This window comes from Schistocerca gregaria, chromosome 3 (genome assembly GCF_023897955.1).
Source record: "Schistocerca gregaria isolate iqSchGreg1 chromosome 3, iqSchGreg1.2, whole genome shotgun sequence".
NCBI lineage: Eukaryota > Metazoa > Arthropoda > Insecta > Orthoptera > Acrididae > Schistocerca > Schistocerca gregaria.
In genome coordinates this window covers 365,634,388-365,652,764 of record NC_064922.1, presented here as the reverse complement: position 1 = coordinate 365,652,764, position 18,377 = coordinate 365,634,388, and the positions used below count along the sequence as shown (strand labels likewise).

Genomic DNA, 18,377 nt, shown 5'->3' with positions numbered 1-18,377 from the left:
CACAAGGTAGTGTTATAGGCCCTTTGCTGTTTCTCATCTATATAAACGATTTGGGAGGCAATCTGAGCAGCCGCCTTCGTTTGTTTGGAGATGACGCTGTCGTTTATCGACTAATAAAGTCATCAGAAGTTCAAAACAAATTGCAAAACTATTTAGAAAAAATATCTGAATTGTACGAAAAGTGGCAGTTGACGCTAAATAACGAAATGTGTGAGGTCAGCACATGAGTGCTAAAAGGAACTCGTTAAACTTGGGTTACACGATAAATCAGTGTAATCTAAAAGCCGTAAATTCAACTAAATACCTAGGTACTGTAATTACGAACAACTTAATTGGGAAGGAACACACAGAATATGTTGTGGGAAAGGCTAACCAAAGACTGCGTTTTATTGGCAGGACACTTAGAAAATGTAACAGACCTACTAAGGAGTCTGCCTGCACTACGATTGTCCGCCCTCTTTTAGAATACTGCTGCGCGGTGTGGGATCCTTACCAGATAGGACTGACGGAGAACATCGAAAAAGTTCAAAGAAAGGCAGCACGTTTTGTATTATAGCAAAATATGGGAGAGAGTGTCACAGAAATGATGCAGGATTTGCGCTGGACATCATTAAAAGAAAGGCGTTTTTCGTTGCGGCAAAATTCCAATCACCAACTACCTCTTCCGAATACGAAAATATTTTATTGACACCGACCTATATAGAGAGGAACAATCATCAGGATAAAATAAAGGAAATCAGAGCTCGTACGGAAGGATATAGGTGTTCATTCTTTTCTCGCGCTATACGAGATTGGAATAATAGAGAATGTGAGGGTGGTTCGAAGAACCCTCTGCCAGGGACTTAAATGTGATTTTCAGAGTATCCATGTAGATGTAGATGTAGAAGGTGCTAAACTCATTAATTGAAGCGATTGGCTGAAGAACAAACAAGTTACGATAGAAATCGTAACAGCCACCAGGAGCCGGGCAACTGTAATGGCGTATAAGAAGAGTCGGGGCATTCACCCTTCCAGAATAAAGATAGAAAATAGAAGACTTTGTAGTCACTTAAGAAATGAGAGGACTGGAACGAACCATATAAACTTACTATTAATTAACCTAAGTAATAAATGTCTTGAATCAGACACCACTATTACGTCCCGACGCCAGTAACCTTATCGAGGCCACGCCCACACTAGCCATAGAGCGTCAACAACGGTCGCAGTACTAACGACCACTCCCCACTGCACGCCTTCCGTCACCCCCAGCTGCTCGTGCAACGAGGAACCGCTCCGCTCAGAGCACACAAGGCCCCCTTGGAATCGCTAGTATACAAAATACGGCGCGTGCTGGAGTTGAAATTAACGCTGCAAGCGACACTAAGAAGGAGAGGAATCGAACTGTGAGGAAAACACAGTTCACCGTCCACATTACTCGTAAGGCTCGTGAGTCTCACACACGAGAAGTGCGGCCGCACCTTCCCGTCCCTTCTGAGTGTCCAGCACCCACGTCACTGCGTTGCACGTTGCCGTCTGGGTCCCGTGTGAAGAGCGCCTTGGCGCAGTACCTAGACAGCGCCCCGCGCAGCCCGAGAAGAGCGCCGGCGGCAGTGGATGCCGGGACTTTGGCGGTCAGACCCCCCCCTACCCCCACCCCCTCCACGGAACCACACAGCCTCTGCCGCTGGCGCTCCGGAGGCCGGAGGCGTAATTTCCGACCGGCGATAGCGCGTCCAAAGAAATGCCACTCCAGGTAAGGAAATGAGCGTTACAGTTTTTACTCGCACAATGACGGCCAGACGCGAAGGGGAAAACATGGGGGCGAATTAACTGCGGGCGGACCGCGCCGTGGAAAATGAATAACAGCGGAACAAAGCGTCCGAGTGAGAGGGCGGCGACGGCGGACAAAAGGAACTGTATGTAGGCCGGCCTTAGAAACAGAAACACTGATAAAAGAAGCGGCGCAAAGGACTCAAAAGTTCTTTGTCTTGCGGATGTCGGAAAGCTGTTATTAAAAGCTGTATCCACAGCCGGCGCTTTGAATCTCCGCCATCTTCTGCGGGCCACGTGCTGCCAAGAGTCTCTCTGCTCTGATGCGTGGGAGGACGGGACAGGTGCGAGAACATATTGACGCGAGCGCAGCGACGGATGGATGGTGATGTCGATTACGGCCACTCGATAGTGTTAAGGGGTACACCAGGATAGAAATTTTTTGAGCCTCCTTTGTTTGTTGGCCAATATACGAGAGTCACTCCAAAAGAAATGCACACTATTTTTGTAAAAATACAGTTTTCATTCTGCATGTGTGAAAGTTTTATAGTGTGCATATACACCCTTAACGCTTGTTTCCAAACTTAGTTCAACCTGTTCCCGTGAGTGGCGCCGCCACAGCATATCTTCAAGATGGCTGCTAAACTTGACGTTCGTCAGAAGCAACGTGTCGTCATAGAATTCCTGTGCTGTGAAAACGAGACAGAGGGAAACATCCACAAGAGGTAGAAAAGGGCGTATGGAGATGCTGCTGTCGATCGCAGTACAGTTAGTCGGTGGGCAAGCAGGTTACGTGGTGAAAGCGACCACGGCAATATTGAGGATTGTCCTCGCAGCGGAAGGCCTCGTACTGCACACACTACAATGTGCATATAGTTAACGAATTGGTGACTGCTGACAGATGCATCGCAGTGAACGAATTGTCACGCTACGTTGGGATAGGGGAAGGAAGTGTTTGAAGAAAACGACAATGCACGGCTACATGCCAGTCAAAAAACCATGGAAGCGATCACAAAACTCGGATAGACAACACTGAAACACCCGCCTTACAGTCCTGACCTGGCTCCATGTGGCTATAATCTCTTTGGGAAACTGAAAGATTCTCTTCGTGGAACAAGGTTTGACGATAATGACTCCCTTGTACACGCTGCCAAACAGTGGCTCCAACAGGTTGGTCCAGAATTTTACCCTGCGGGTATACAGGCGCTGGTTCCAAGATGGCGTAAGGCAGTTGAGAGGGATGGAAATTACGTGGAGAAATGAAAATATTGTTCCTAAAGGATGTATCTACTCACTGTGCAACTTTCAAACATGTACAACAACAGATGGATTTATTAAAAAATAGTGTGCATTTCTTTTGGAGTGACCCTCTTACTCCTTAGAGGGTCCATTTTTAAGATTCATTTATATAAAATGTGCCATAAAAGTTAAAATATGGTCGCGATTTACTGCATGCGCATCCGTCACACCCGAGGCCTCGAGTTCAACCGATGTAATGCTACGGCAGTTACCGACGGAATGGGAGTCGTGTTAGTTTCGGATAGAGGACATTAGTATCATCTAAAATACTGTTGCCAAAAAGACTTCCCTTCGAAACATAATTCGTTTACGGTTATCAGTCTGGGACCACGTCCTTGTCTCGCGTCTCCTTAATTGTCATTTCGCTTGTTTATTTGACGCGAATTAAAACACGAGTGCCTGAAGACGACAAACAAACGTGTTTATAAGGATAGAAAAGTTTCGAAAAGGAGTCCCTATCGTGTAAAAGAAAGAAAAAGTTTCTATTGGTAAGAGGAAGCCAGGTGATCGATACAATTTCGTTCGAAATGGGCGTGTTGCGGCATCAGTGTAAAGAACGACCAACTGTACGGTGCTGGAATTGCCGAGTAAAGGTTTGTTCAGTTTCTACGTTAACAAACACAAGTTGAAAGTTTAAACGCCTGTTTTTTTTTCTTCTAAACAACATTTACCATGTTCGCGGAAGCTGTAACTGAAGAAATAGACATGAAATTACATTAAACTTTTTGTAACTACTGCAGTACGTAGGACATTTGCTAAATATTTTAATTTCCATTCTTTGGTGAATGAAATTATAATGACTTCTTTAGCGAAAACATAGGCTGTTATTTCAAAGTTCCTACCTACTACGTTAGAAAATATCACGTTTCACATTTTTTTTGAAATTTTGTGCTAGTATGAGACTTGTGGTGTTCAGAGCTCCCATCAACTGCTCTCGCATTCCGCAGAAGCCTTTCGTCGATGTTGTGTAGTGTCATCTGGATAGAAGCTTTATACTTTAAAAAAAAGTAATATAATCCTAAAGGTGTACAATAAAGGTCTAAAGTTACTTTTGTAACTTGTTTTTATTTTAATAAACTAAAATCATGAATATCATCTCCAAAATCGACCGTCACCTGGTCTGCTTCCTTAACATAGTTTCCCCATTTCTTACTTTTTTCACATGGCTATTCGAGTACTGCTATAGCTCAGTCGAATGTTGTTGGATCAGAAGTTAGAGTGTTACCTCCTCACTAGGAAGTTTAAAAGTGTAAATACACCGTCATAGTCTTTAATTTTCTTGATAAATTAAACGTCACTTGCCCATATGCGGAGTAAATCTCCAGGAGAAGGCGGGGGAATGTGGAGGATGTCGTAACGCTGATGGACCATAGGCAGCGGCTTTCTGCTGACTGAAGCTAACCTCTGTAGCACGATACATCTGTGACACGCGTAATGTCATACATTTTGTTTCTAATTACAGCCGTAATCTCACGCTACCGCTACTGACACACAGTGACAGTCTTGTGAACTTCTTCTGCACCGCCTGACGTCTAATGCCATTGACGTAATTGTTTCCTTTTTCTGATTGAAATTATGTCGTGTTTGGGGATTTCTGTTTCTCTAGAGAACTCGTAGCTCCTAGGACCTCCAACTGTGTTACTATTGCAAGACGCATTCCTTCTCTTCGATATTCGCCTACGTGCTCCCATATTCGATTTTGCACCGTTACCTTTTTGTTGTCTTCGTTCAATTGCCCACAACTGTGCGTTATTACGTACACTCGTGCTTTTTGTAATAGTTGGCGGGAGTCCTACGCGAACCATGAAAATTCCCCTGTCTTGCTCTTGAGTTGCTATGTCGTATCTCCAAGATGTTCCCTATACAGCCAATAACCTGTTTCAAAGAAACAAAAATTTAAAAAATTTTGAATTCAGTAGACAGCTGTACGCAAATACGACTTCTCCGTAACAGTCGTAAAACTCCTCAATCTATCTCTCCTCGAAACAATTTCGTTTCTTTGATTTTTCTCTCTCTCTCAAAGTTTTTATAGCCCCAGGCTTCTGCCGTGGAAGAGTATTTTAAACTAGAAGTACTCTGTGTTATGAAATTTGGTTCTATCTGGAAGATCAGTACGACCACGGCATTAGTGGCTCGGAAATTTTTAGTAACTGTAACATATCCAGCTATGGAAGCTCTTATTTTAAAAACATACCCTGGGCAAGGCTTTTCTTTCCAAATACAGATTTCTCTGTACTAAACTACATCACATTCAAACAGTGCCATGGACGCATAAAATTTCTGACACACACACACACACGCGCGCGCGCGCGCACGCACACACACACACACACACACACACACACACACACGCTTACGCACATATGGATATAGCATGATTCTACCACATCTTTCCCTGATAATTGCTATCGATACCTTCAGCAGTGTATGCATTCATTGGAAATTGTTCAGCGATCTCATTTGATATCGGCTCCACATTAACTTCTATCTGTCAATCATTTTCCAGCCGTACGGTGCCTTGGATATTAGCGTACCGTGAGTTTAGATGTCGAAGATCTCACTGAGCTTGCGTACCCCGCGGAACCACGCAGCACCAGGCAATCTTCGACGTCACACAGTAGCAACATAATTTATAGAATGAGCATTCAGATGCGCTGAACAGGTATTTTGCCGTCTCCCAGGTCATCTGATATCGGCTCCACATTAACTTCTATCTGTCAATCATTTTCCAGCCGGACGGTGCCTTGGATATTAGCGTACCGTGAGTTTAGATGTCGAAGATCTCACTGAGCTTGCGTACCCCGCGGAACCACGCAGCACCAGGCAATCTTCGACGTCACACAGTAGCAACATAATTTATAGAATGAGCATTCAGATGCGCTGAACAGGTATTTTGCCGTCTCCCAGGTCATCTGATATCGGCTCCACATTAACTTCTATCTGTCAATCATTTTCCAGCCGTACGGTGCCTTGGATATTAGCGTACCGTGAGTTTAGATGTCGAAGATCTCACTGAGCTTGCGTACCCCGCGGAACCACGCAGCACCAGGCAATCTTCGACGTCACACAGTAGCAACATAATTTATAGAATGAGCATTCAGATGCGCTGAACAGGTATTTTGCCGTCTCCCAAGTCATCTGATATCGGCTCCACATTAACTTCTATCTGTCAATCATTTTCCAGCCGTACGGTGCCTTGGATATTAGCGTACCGTGAGTTTAGATGTCGAAGATCTCACTGAGCTTGCGTACCCCGCGGAACCACGCAGCACCAGGCAATCTTCGACGTCACACAGTAGCAACATAATTTATAGAATGAGCATTCAGATGCGCTGAACAGGTATTTTGCCGTCTCCCAGGTCATCTGATATCGGCTCCACATTAACTTCTATCAGTCAATCATTTTCCAGCCGTACGGTGCCTTGGATATTAGCGTACCGTGAGTTTAGATGTCGAAGATCTCACTGAGCTTGCGTACCCCGCGGAACCACGCAGCACCAGGCAATCTTCGACGTCACACAGTAGCAACATAATTTATAGAATGAGCATTCAGATGCGCTGAACAGGTATTTTGCCGTCTCCCAGGTCATCTGATATCGGCTCCACATTAACTTCTATCTGTCAATCATTTTCCAGCCGTACGGTGCCTTGGATATTAGCGTACCGTGAGTTTAGATGTCGAAGATCTCACTGAGCTTGCGTACCCCGCGGAACCACGCAGCACCAGGCAATCTTCGACGTCACACAGTAGCAACATAATTTATAGAATGAGCATTCAGATGCGCTGAACAGGTATTTTGCCGTCTCCCAGGTCATCTGATATCGGCTCCACATTAACTTCTATCTGTCAATCATTTTCCAGCCGTACGGTGCCTTGGATATTAGCGTACCGTGAGTTTAGATGTCGAAGATCTCACTGAGCTTGCGTACCCCGCGGAACCACGCAGCACCAGGCAATCTTCGACGTCACACAGTAGCAACATAATTTATAGAATGAGCATTCAGATGCGCTGAACAGGTATTTTGCCGTCTCCCAGGTCATCTGAGTTCGCTACCCGTAAGGTTCACCCGTAACAGTGCTTCAGACTCTGAATGCCAGTAGGTCACTAGCGCAACCAGACCCCGTTGACTTTGTACATGAGTTTCGTAAAAATCTTATCATTTCGCAATTAGAAACCTTGAAAAAGGGAAACCGGAGAGCATTTCACCTCCTTAAAATTGTCAATTCTCAAATGTTACAAAGTTTTTATTATAGCAACAAAAGGGATACCCACACCTGGTTTTTTTTTTTTTTTTTTAAGGTTTTGTGCTGCATACGCTCGTAAAGATGTCCTGTAGAACAACGGGTTTGGAATTTTGAGAGCCGCGTGGGATTAGACGAGCGGTCTAAGGCGCTGCAGTTATGGACTGTGAGGCTGATCCCGGTGGAGGTTCGAGTCCTCCCTCGGGCATGGGTGCGTGTGTTTGTCCTTAGGATAATTTAGATTAACTTGTGTGTAAGCTTAGGGACTGATGCCATTAGCAGTTAAGTCCCATAAGATTTCACACACATTTGAACATTTTTGAATTTTGAGATGCAGAAAATTATCCAGCTATGCTTGTCCATTATTCTTTATCAATGTTTCTTTATTCACTATTTATTTATAATAGCAAGCCCACCATAACGTCGTACTTATTTGGTGTATTTTACGTATAAGGGTCCACTACATTACGCAATAAAATAGCACGAAAAAAATTCATATTTCTAAAGTAGAAAAAAAACCCTGTCGAAACATTTTAGCAAAGTATTTCGTGCTCACTCTGAAGTGTTTTTAGTGACTAAAATCTTGCCGCTTTACTTTCTGTTACCAGGTTTTTTTTATATTTCTTCCTCCGTAAGGAAACATAATCATTCTCCCTGTGAAAGATGACAGTAGTCTAGTCTCCACTTCTGACTATTCCACAATAAGTACAGTGATTTGGAAATCTTAATACTGTGGAAATAATGTAGCAGACTTGCTTATGAAGGGCTTATTTCAATAGTGGTACAAGTCCATTTTTGTTCATTCTGAGATAGGGCGTCCTAAAGTTAAATGAGCGCTGAAAAACCTTCAGTTGAAATACCAGAAATATTCAAGTTCATATACTTGAATATTTTTTGTATCTCAATACTATGGGCTAAGAAAGCCTATTGGCACCTGCAATACTCGCTATTGAACCACACATCTTCTTAGATATCCCAGGCTTCAGTCAAGGAATGACTCAAAAAGTTGCATATATAAAGGAATGAAGAGTGAAATTCCTGTACAAGCGATCACCACCACATCGAACGGAAGAGATATAACCGAATGGTGTTAACATCGGCCCTCCTGAGAATGGTTATTGAGGCAGGCTTACTACTTTCTGTGTGCATACAGTTGCAGTTCATCTTAATCTCTTTTATTCTGTAAAGCAATAATTAAATCTGTGTACATATGTTAGTGTTATTACGAGTAGATGTAACAGTGACATGAGTGAGCGATCTGTTTCTATAGTGGATTACAAAAGCACGAGCGGTGCGCTGAATTTCTCTTGTTCGTTGTTTCCTTGGTGAACCAAGTGCGCCACCATCTTTCTTCGTCAGGAGCTCTTCCTGCTTCAAGGTGTTGCAATTTTAATGGCCAGCGGGGTAAATCTACAGACTGCTACTCTGTGAGTAGTGGTAGTAGCTTCATTGTGTACACGGGCGTGGATCAACCAGTAGCTAGTACTTGGTGAGGCTGGAGATGTCGTGAGGGAAGCGGCTGCTGCGTGTGCGGCGGCGGGATGGGTGGTGGGAGCCACCGGCCGTCCTTTGGCGTCCCTCCCGTACCGCCACGAGATCCCCGCGCCATCGATCTGGCGGTCGCTGCCCACCAGACACCCAATTCCGATTCCACTCTGGATGCGTCCCCACCTGAAGCCCCAGTATCTCCAGCCGCCCCGGCTCTCGTGGCTGCCGTGTGAGTGTCGTTACCTCAGACACTGTGGCGGCGCGCTAACAACGCATCGCCGAGAGACACCTCCTCTGTATGCGTTTGTGCTGGCGCAGCTTACGTTGCCTTGTAGTAATGTCGAGAGCTGTCAAAATAACACGGTGCAATGCAGTTCTCTTAGGTTGTTCGCAGATGATGCTGTAATTTACCGTCTAGTAAGGTCAACCGAAGACCAGTATCAGTTGCAAAGTGATTTAGAAAAGATTGCTGTATGGTGTGGCAGGTGGCAGTTGACGCTAAATAACGAAAAGTGTGAGGGGATCCACATGAGTTACAAAAGAAATCCGTTGCAACTCGATTTCTTGATAAATAGTACAATTCTCGAGGCTGTCAATTCAACTACGTACCTGAGTGTTAAAATTACGAACAACTTCAGTTGGAAAGACCACATAGATAATATTGTGGGGAAGGCGAGCCAAAGGTTGCGTGTCATTGGCAGGACACTTAGAAGATGCAACAAGTCCACTAAAGAGACAGCTTACACTACACTCGTTCGTCCTCTGTTAGAATATTGCTGCGCGGTGTGGGATCCTTACCAGGTGGGATTGACAGAGGACATTGAAAGGGTGAAGAAAGAGGCAGCTCGTTTTGTATTATCACATAATAGGGGAGAGAGTGTGGCAGATATGATACGCGAGTTGGGATGGAAGTCATTAAAGCAAAGACGTTTTTCGTCGTGGCGAGATCTATTTACGAAATTTCAGTCACCAACTTTCTCTTCCGAATGCGGAAATATTTTGTTGAGACCAACCTACATAGGTAGGAATGATCATCAAAATAAAATAAGAGAAATCAGAGCTCGAACAGAATGATTTACGTGTTCGTTTTTCACGCGCGCTGTTCAGGAGTGGAATAGTAGATGGATAGTATGATTGTGGTTCGATGAACCCTCTGCCAAGCACTTAAATGTGAATTGCAGACTAATCATGTAGATGTAAATGTAGATGTAGATGCATTAGAAATGCTCAGTCGCTACTTGATGCACGGATTTTTCTTCCGTTACTTGTGAAGATGGACAACAAAAATACAGCAAGGGAAAGGAAATGTAGTAGAATTAAATCACGGGCCGCTACGAAAATTAGACTAGGAAATGAGACACTAAGAGCACTCGGTGAGTTTACTGTCTGAGCAGCTACACAACTGATGATGCCGGAATATGCAAAATGCAGACTGGCAATAGCAAGAAAAGCATTTCTGAACAAGAGGTATTTATTGACATGCACATAGATAAAATTCAACTGCCGGTATGTGAAACACTCTCATTTGAGAACAGCTCGACAGAGTTTGTTGATATTTTTTTTCTTCAGAACGAAGTTTGCATTGAAGACTATTGCTGGAAATCCGAATCTTACTTTTATATGGAAATCTCAAAGAAAGAAATATGACGTTCAATTTGACAGTTCTGTTGTCTCCTGTTTTCACAATAACAAAAAATTTGGCATTGAATACCGATATTTTGCGATAAAAAGTGTACAATTAAAAACGATATGATGATATCTTTGATGTTTTGTGAGACTGAATTAATGCCAGTTAGCGGTAATTTGGTGTGATATAAACATTCAACTGGTTTTCGTTCTTACCTTTCTACTCTGCAGTCCGCAGGCGTACTATTTAAGTCAAATGCATGATCATTGATTTTGTGAAACTGTTGAATATTGTAGACAGCGTGTGAATGCAAATCGAAGGAGAATTATACAATAAACACTTTCTGTTAAACCGGCTGCGAGAAAGAAGACGCTAAGGTGTGCTGCGAAAATGTGCGATTTTGGTTCCTTCTTGCAGACAATAAAGTAGTGTTTATGGCAAACTTTGCAATTCTGTCTGTCCGTAGATTAAAATCATACTAAATATTGTCATTAAAGTTACCATTCTCACAGATGCAGCAGCTGAAAATTTCTCTCTCATACACAACAGCCGCGTGGAATTAGCCGAGCGGTCTCAGGCGCAGCAGTCATGGACTGTGCGGCTGGTCCCGGCGGAGGTTCGAATCCTCCCTTCGGCATGGGTGTGTGTGTTTGTCCTTAGGATAATTTAGGTTAAGTAGTGTGTAAGCTTAGGGACTGATGACCATAGCAGTTAAGTCCCATAAGATTTCACACACATTACACAGTGTACTAATGATTCCGAATGATTTACCCATTCATTTTGACATCTGTTCAATGAAGGTTCCGTTTGCAGTAACATTAAAAACATTAAATATGGTGAGGGACGGAGGCTAAGGAAATAGATAATGGAGGAGGAAATGCATACAAAGAAGAGGAAGGAGCATATGGACAGAGAGATGAGGGAAGAGGGGATGGATAGACAGTGTGAGATGAGAGGTGTACAGTGAGTGGTGGGAAGGTGATGGACAGAGATGGGGGGGGGAGGAGGAGGAGGAGATGCACAAAGGGTGGAGAAAGGAGGAGGGAGGAGGAGGAAGAGGAGGAGGAGGAAGAAGAGAAGGAGACGGATAAAGAAAGGGAGCAAATGGAGATTAGGACGTGTGTCCGATTCCCACACTTATTTAGCAATTACGAAGCTAGTCTAATATAAATTTAACTGTCAGATTCTCATTTCTGAAGATAGTTGCCTGTTCTCTTCTGGTGTTCTCACAACTATTCAGTCACTTCCGTATAGTAGTTTGAATGTTCTCTTTCCCTGTACTAGTCTGCTTGTTATATCTCCTTGCTTCGTCCGTCATGTATTACTTTACTCACACTATAGCAGAATTCTTTCACCACTTCTACTACGTGATTTCCAATTTATTTAAAAATTTTCTGTGATTTCTGGTGTCACTCAGTAATTTTGTAATTCCTTAGTCCCAATCCTATTTCTGCTGCGAGTATTCCAATCACTGCATTAAAAAAGTCTTGGGATTCTCCCTCGCATTCACAGTGGGTAGTAATGTCGTCGTTGAAACTTACAACTGATAACCTTTCATTCTGAATTTCAGTCCGACTTCCAAACCTTCCTTGTATTCCCTTCATTGCTTCTTCAAGAGAAAAGTTGAACAGCTATCCGCATCTCTGCTTTACTTCCTTATCTCTTGAGAGCACTTCCAGCCTTGGTCTTCTGCTCTTATTGTTACCTCTTGGTTCTCGGCCGTGCTGTATGTTACCTGTCACTCCCTGATATTATTTTTCTGAGCATTTCAAATATCTCGTTCGCTTTTGCGGCAGTAGCCTGGAATTTTGAACCTCGTCAGCAATCGGGTGAATAGATTCAGTGCTTCGACAATTGTAAGAGTTGTTTGGAGCTCACAGAATTTGGGTGGACTACCCTCCTGCCGATTCGCGGCCGGTATGGCTCTATGGTTATATCCGAAGGTATTATTTGTTTCGGTAGTCGGAAGTCATTGATCCACTACGATCGAAAAAGTCATTGTGGCAGCAGAGAAGGCTTAGAAGAATTGTCAAATGTATTTGAAAGCGTTAGTTTTGCGGATTAATGGGTGTGAAGATGTTTCATCGATGGAAGCCATATTTTAGATCTACGAGCTATTGGCTAGGTGGAGGAAGTGTTAACAGAAGGGAATTTTAATTAAGTAAGGTAAGAAAATTGCATTTGCTTACACGTTCCGTGGGTTATACTGAGGCTATCGTACATACTTAAATTTCGTAAAGGTAGTGACACCGAGAATTGATCCAGGTCCGCTGTTTCCTTCACTAATCTTAGAGTTTTGTGTAGCATAATTTAATGCGCCTCACATCTGCGAGCAATGCATTTTGGGCAGAAAGCCCCTGGTGTACTTACAAATGTCAAACAAACGAGTTGCTGTAAGGGAGTGATGAAGACAGTACTTGAAAGAAACGATGTTACTTTTTTTTTTCTCTCGGGCAGGTTTCTTCGGTTAAATGGGAGTTTTAATTTTTTAAGATATTTGTTCAGAACAACGTTCAAAGGATCTCAGAACTCGGTAGAGGTCGAAGAATAGGTGAGCTCCGTGTTGTTAAAGAGTTATTGGATCTGAAATAGAATCTCTCGTGGTGAATATAAACTCTTCTTCAGAACCTTTAACAACTTTTGACCGCACGACGATAAGACTTTTATGACTTATTTGCACCAGAACGTTCAAAGAATGAAACGCTACTAGTTATCGTACACACAACAGCAGCGGGAGAAAAGGTTTATAGTCCATAAATGTATATCGCTGCTCAAACTGAAGGCGTAGAACGGGAAGACAGTCGCATGCGGCAAGGCAAAATATGAAACCGCCGAAATAGGCAGCTCTAGCTGAGACCTATGGTCTGGACACCCTCAGCTCAAACTGTTTCCCGTATCTTCCTTCAGTAGCAATATCCAGCGCTGAGCGTCTTTGCAAGATACTACGTTAGGAAATGTGTAGGCTGTATTTATTCCTCACATTAAGTCCAATTTTTGATACTAATAGGCTTCTCTTCGCCAGGAATACTCTTTTTTGCCACACCTAGTCCGCTTTATATGTCCTCCTTGCTCCGTCATGAGTCACTTTACTGCCTACGCAGGAGAATTCCTTCACTTCGTCTCCTTCGTGAGCACCAATACTGATGTTAAGTTTCTCGCTGTGCTCATTTCTTCCACTTCTCATTACTTTCATCGTTAATAATCATCTTGGGGTTGAAGCTCTTTTCTTCCATGTTTGCTTTAAGAGTACGTATGTTTTTTGATAGGGTCCGCCTTTAGCAAAACACAATTTTCTTATTTAACCCAAACATGTTTCACTGCAGTTGCAGCACCTTCAGTGGGGTTTTATTTTTCATCTGTTAAAGATTAAGAGTGTTCTTTTCTGTTTGTATACATGTAGCTATTAGTTTTTAAATGGTAATTACAGATACACTCCTGGAAATTGAAATAAGAGCACCGTGAATTCATTGTCCCAGGAAGGGGAAACTTTATTGACACATTCCTGGGGTCAGATACATCACATGATCACACTGACAGAACCACAGGCACATAGACACACGCAACAGAGCATGCACAATGTCGGCACTAGTACAGTTTATATCCACCTTTCGCAGCAATGCAGGCTGCTATTCTCCCATGGAGACGATCGTAGAGATGCTGGATGTAGTCCTGTGGAACGGCTTGCCATGCCATTTCCACCTGCCGCCTCAGTTGGACCAGCGTTCGTGCTGGACGTGCAGACCGCGTGAGACGACGCTTCATCCAGTCCCAAACATGCTCAATGGGGGACAGATCCGGAGATCTTGCTGGCCAGGGTAGTTCACTTACACCTTCTAGAGCACGTTGGGTGGCACGGGATACATGCGGACGTGCATTGTCCTGTTGGAACAGCAAGTTCCCTTGCCGGTCTAGGAATGGTAGAACGATGGGTTCGATGACGGTTTGGATGTACCGTGCACTATGCAGTGTCCCCTCGATGATCACCAGAGGTGTACGGCCAGTGTAGGAGATCGCTCCCCACACCATGATGCCGGGTGTTGGCCCTGTGTGCCTCGGTCGCATGCAGTCCTGATTGTGGCGCTCACCTGCACGGCGCCAAACACGCATACGACCATCATTGGCACCAAGGCACAAGCGACTCTCATCGCTGAAGACGACACGTCTCCATTTGTCCCTCCATTCACGCCTGTCGCAACAGCACTCGAGGCGGGCTACACGATGTTGGGGCGTGAGCGGAAGACAGCCTAAAGGTGTGCGGGACCGTAGCCCAGCTTCATGGAGACGGTTGCGAATGGTCCTCGCCGATACCCCAGGAGCAACAGTGTCCCTAATTTGCTGGGAAGTGGCGGTGCGGTCCCCTACGGCACTGCGTAGGATCCTACGGTCTTGGCGTGCATCCGTGCGTCGCTGCGGTCCGGTCCCAGGTCGACGGGCACGTGCACCTTCCGCCGACCACTGGCGACAACATCGATGTACTGTGGAGACCTCACGCCCCACGTGTTGAGCAATTCGGCGGTATGTCCACCCGGCCTCCCGCATGCTCACTATACGCCCTCGCTCAAAGTCCGTCAACTGCACATACGGTTCACGTCCACGCTGTCGCGGCATGCTACCAGTGTTAAATACTGCGATGGAGCTCCGTATGCCACGGCAAACTGGCTGACACTGACGGCGGCGGTGCACAAATGCTGCGCAGCTAGCGCCATTCGACGGCCAACACCGCGGTTCCTAGTGTGTCCGCTGTGCCGTGCGTGTGATCATTGCTTGTACAGCCCTCTCGCAGTGTCCGGAGCAAGTATGGTGGGTCTGACACACCGGTGTCAATGTGTTCTTTTTTCCATTTCCTGGAGTGTATTTGAAAAAACACATAAATTACGAATTCATACCTTTTTACCACATGGTGCGGTTTTTCTGATGTGTTTTTACATTTACCGTTTAGTTCTACAGCTTGTCATCTGTAACCACTTATACCTTAAAGTAGATAAATTGAATTATTTAATTCTGTGTGTGTGTGTGTGTGTGTGTGTGTGTGTGTGTGTGTGTGTGTGTGTGTGTGTGTGTGTGAATGGGGAGGGAGGGAGGGAGAGAGAGAGAGAGAGAGAGAGAGAGAGACAGTAGGTTTTAGGATTTTGTGTGTGTGTGGGGGGGGGGGGGGGGGGGGCGGGTGATAGCTCTATTGGTTGGTCTTGTCTAATAATTCTTTGAGGGCAGAGAACAAAATGCCATTACAGAAAGCTGTATATTCATTTATCACTTGTTTGCCTTCCACTATGGCTTTTTGTATCTGATAATTTTCTTCAATTATTAGTTTTTGTGAGGGACTGTTGCTGCATTTGAGAATTTTCGATTTCGTATTGATATTTGTTGGGTTATGTTTCTTGTCCTTGAGGTCTTCAGCAAATGAGGAATGACAGCTGTTACTTTTTAATGCTCTTCTGTGTTCTGTGTATCTGGTATTAATGTTTCTGCTTGTGTGCCCTATATAAACTGCTTTGCAGTCCTAGCATGTTAGTTATTAAATACCAGATGTGTTGTGTTTGTCTGTGCTTGTGTTGGTTGCCCTTAGTTTTCTCTGTGTTTTGTCTGTCCTGTTGGCTATTTTACTCCTTGTTTTTTCAGTATGTTCCCTATTCTGTGGACTGCTTTGTTGTTGTAGGTGAGAGTGAACCACCTGTTTGTCATTGTGGGTGTTTTCCTGTTCATGTGTGCTCATGAGTGCCTTCTGTGTGTTTGTAAGTTGATGAGAAGGCTTTTGTTTTTGTGTGTTTGGTGTCCTTTTTAATTTTGTTTTAATTTTGTGGTTCAGTTCATCTATATATAGTGTTTGTGTCATATCCATTCTCTACTGCTATTTGTCTGGTTGTCTGCAATTCATACTTGCAGTTGTTTTAAGTGAGTGGGATTTTGTTCAGTCTGTGTAGCTTATATTGTGTAATCAGATGATTAAAGTCTTTCTGAATGGCTGTGCTGGTGGTGGTCACTTTCCTGAATAGAGAGAACTGGTGTTGGTGGTTGTGTCTGTATATTGTGAGGTCAAGGAAGTTTAAGCTTTAGTCGTGTTCTGTTTCTATGGCTAATTTTATTTTTAAGATGTACTTTGTTTATATCACTGTGGAGTTGTTGGATGCGACTTGGTGTTTCATCTATAAGGCATATGAAGTCATCTAAATAACGGTGCCAATATATTATCTGGTACTGTTTGGGTCTTACTATTGTTTCGAATGTTTTATTTTCCATGTGATAGAGAAAAACGTTGGCCAGGAATCCACCACCAGTCACGATAGCAATGTCATCAGCGAATCGTATCATTTATACCCTCTGACCTTCAATTTTTATTCCAGCCCTGAACCTTTCTTTTATTTCCATCATTGCTTCTTCGATGTACAGGTTGAACAGTAGGGGCGAAAGACTACATCCCTGTCTTACACCTTTTTTAATCCAAACGCTTCGTTCTTGGTCTTTCACTCTCATTATTCCCTCTTGGCTCTTGTACATATTGTATATTACCTGTCTCTCCCTATAGCACACCCCTATTTTTCTCAGAATTTCGAACATCCTGCTCCATTTTACACAGTCGAACGCTTCTTTCAGGTGGACAAATCCTATGAACGTGTCTTGATTTTGCTTTAGTCTTGCTTCCTTTATCAACCGCAATGTCAGAATTGCTTCTCTGATGCCTCTACCTTTGGCTTTAGCCAAAGTGCTCGCCATCTAACACACTCTCAATTTTCTTTTCGATTCTTCTGTATATTATTCTTGTAAGCAACTGGGATGCATGAGCTCTTAAGCTGATTGTGCGAAAATTCGCGCCGGCCGCGGCGGTCTCGCGGTTCTAGGCGCGCAGTCCGGAACCGTGGGACTGCTACGGTCGCAGGTTCGAATCCTGCCTCGGGCATGGATGTGCGTGATGTCCTTAGGTTAGTTAGGTTTAAGTAGTTCTAAGTTCTAGGAGACTGATGACCGCAGCAGTTGAGTCCCATAGTGCTCAGAGCCATTTGAACCATTTTGCGATAATTCGCACACTCAGCTCTTGCAGTTTTGCAGATATTTTTCCGAAAGTCAGATGGGGTATCGCCAGACTGATCGATTATACACACCACCGTAAAAAGTCATTTTTTGACACTTCCCCTCCTCCCCCCCCCCCCCCCCCCCAATGATTTAAGAAATTCTTATGGAATGTTATCTATTCCTCCTGCCTTATTTGATTTTAAGACTTCCAGAGCTCTTTTAAATCCTAATACTGGATTCACTGTCTTTTCTAAATAGACCCCTGATTCATCTTCTATCACATTAGACAAGTATTCCCACTCACAGAGGCATCCTAATTACTCTTTCCACTTATCCGCTCTTCTCTCTGCATTTAACAGTGGAATTTCCATTACACTCTTTATTTTACCACCCTTCCTTTTAATTTCACAGAATGTTGTTTTGAATCTTCTATTCAGTGAGTCAGTCATTCCGACTATCATTTCTTTTTCGATTTCTTCACATTTTTCATGCAGACATTTCGTCTTCCCTGCACTTCCCATTTATTTCATTCTTAAGTGATTGCATTTCTGTATTCCAGAATTTCCATGAACGTTTTTATAGTTCCTTTTATAATCGATCAGCTGAAGTATTTCTTCTTTTACCCAGGGTTTCTTCGCAGTTAACTTCTTTGTACGTATGTTTTTTTCCTTCCATTTCCTGTGACTGTCGTTATTAAGAGATGTCTATTCTTTTTCAGCTGAATTTCCTATTAAGCTATTCCCGATAGCAGTATCTATATCCTAATAGAACTTCAAGCGCATCTCTTCGTTCCTTAGTACTTCCGTATCCCACTTCTCTGCGCACTGATTTTTTGCTGACCAGTTTTTCAACTTTAGCATACTAAATGATAATCTTTGCCTGTGTCTGCTCCTAGATATGCCTTACATACTACTATCTGATTTCGGAAACTGTGCCTGACCATGATGTTATATAACTATTATC

General features: G+C 43.7%; 1 protein-coding gene across 3 annotated transcripts in view; it reads left to right on the top strand.

The window, feature by feature from the left end:
• LOC126353821 (potassium voltage-gated channel subfamily KQT member 1-like) overlaps window positions 1–18,377 on the top strand; it is a 2,608,463-nt gene that overhangs the window by 2,180,976 nt on the left and 409,110 nt on the right. The gene's annotated exons all lie outside the window — the stretch shown is intronic.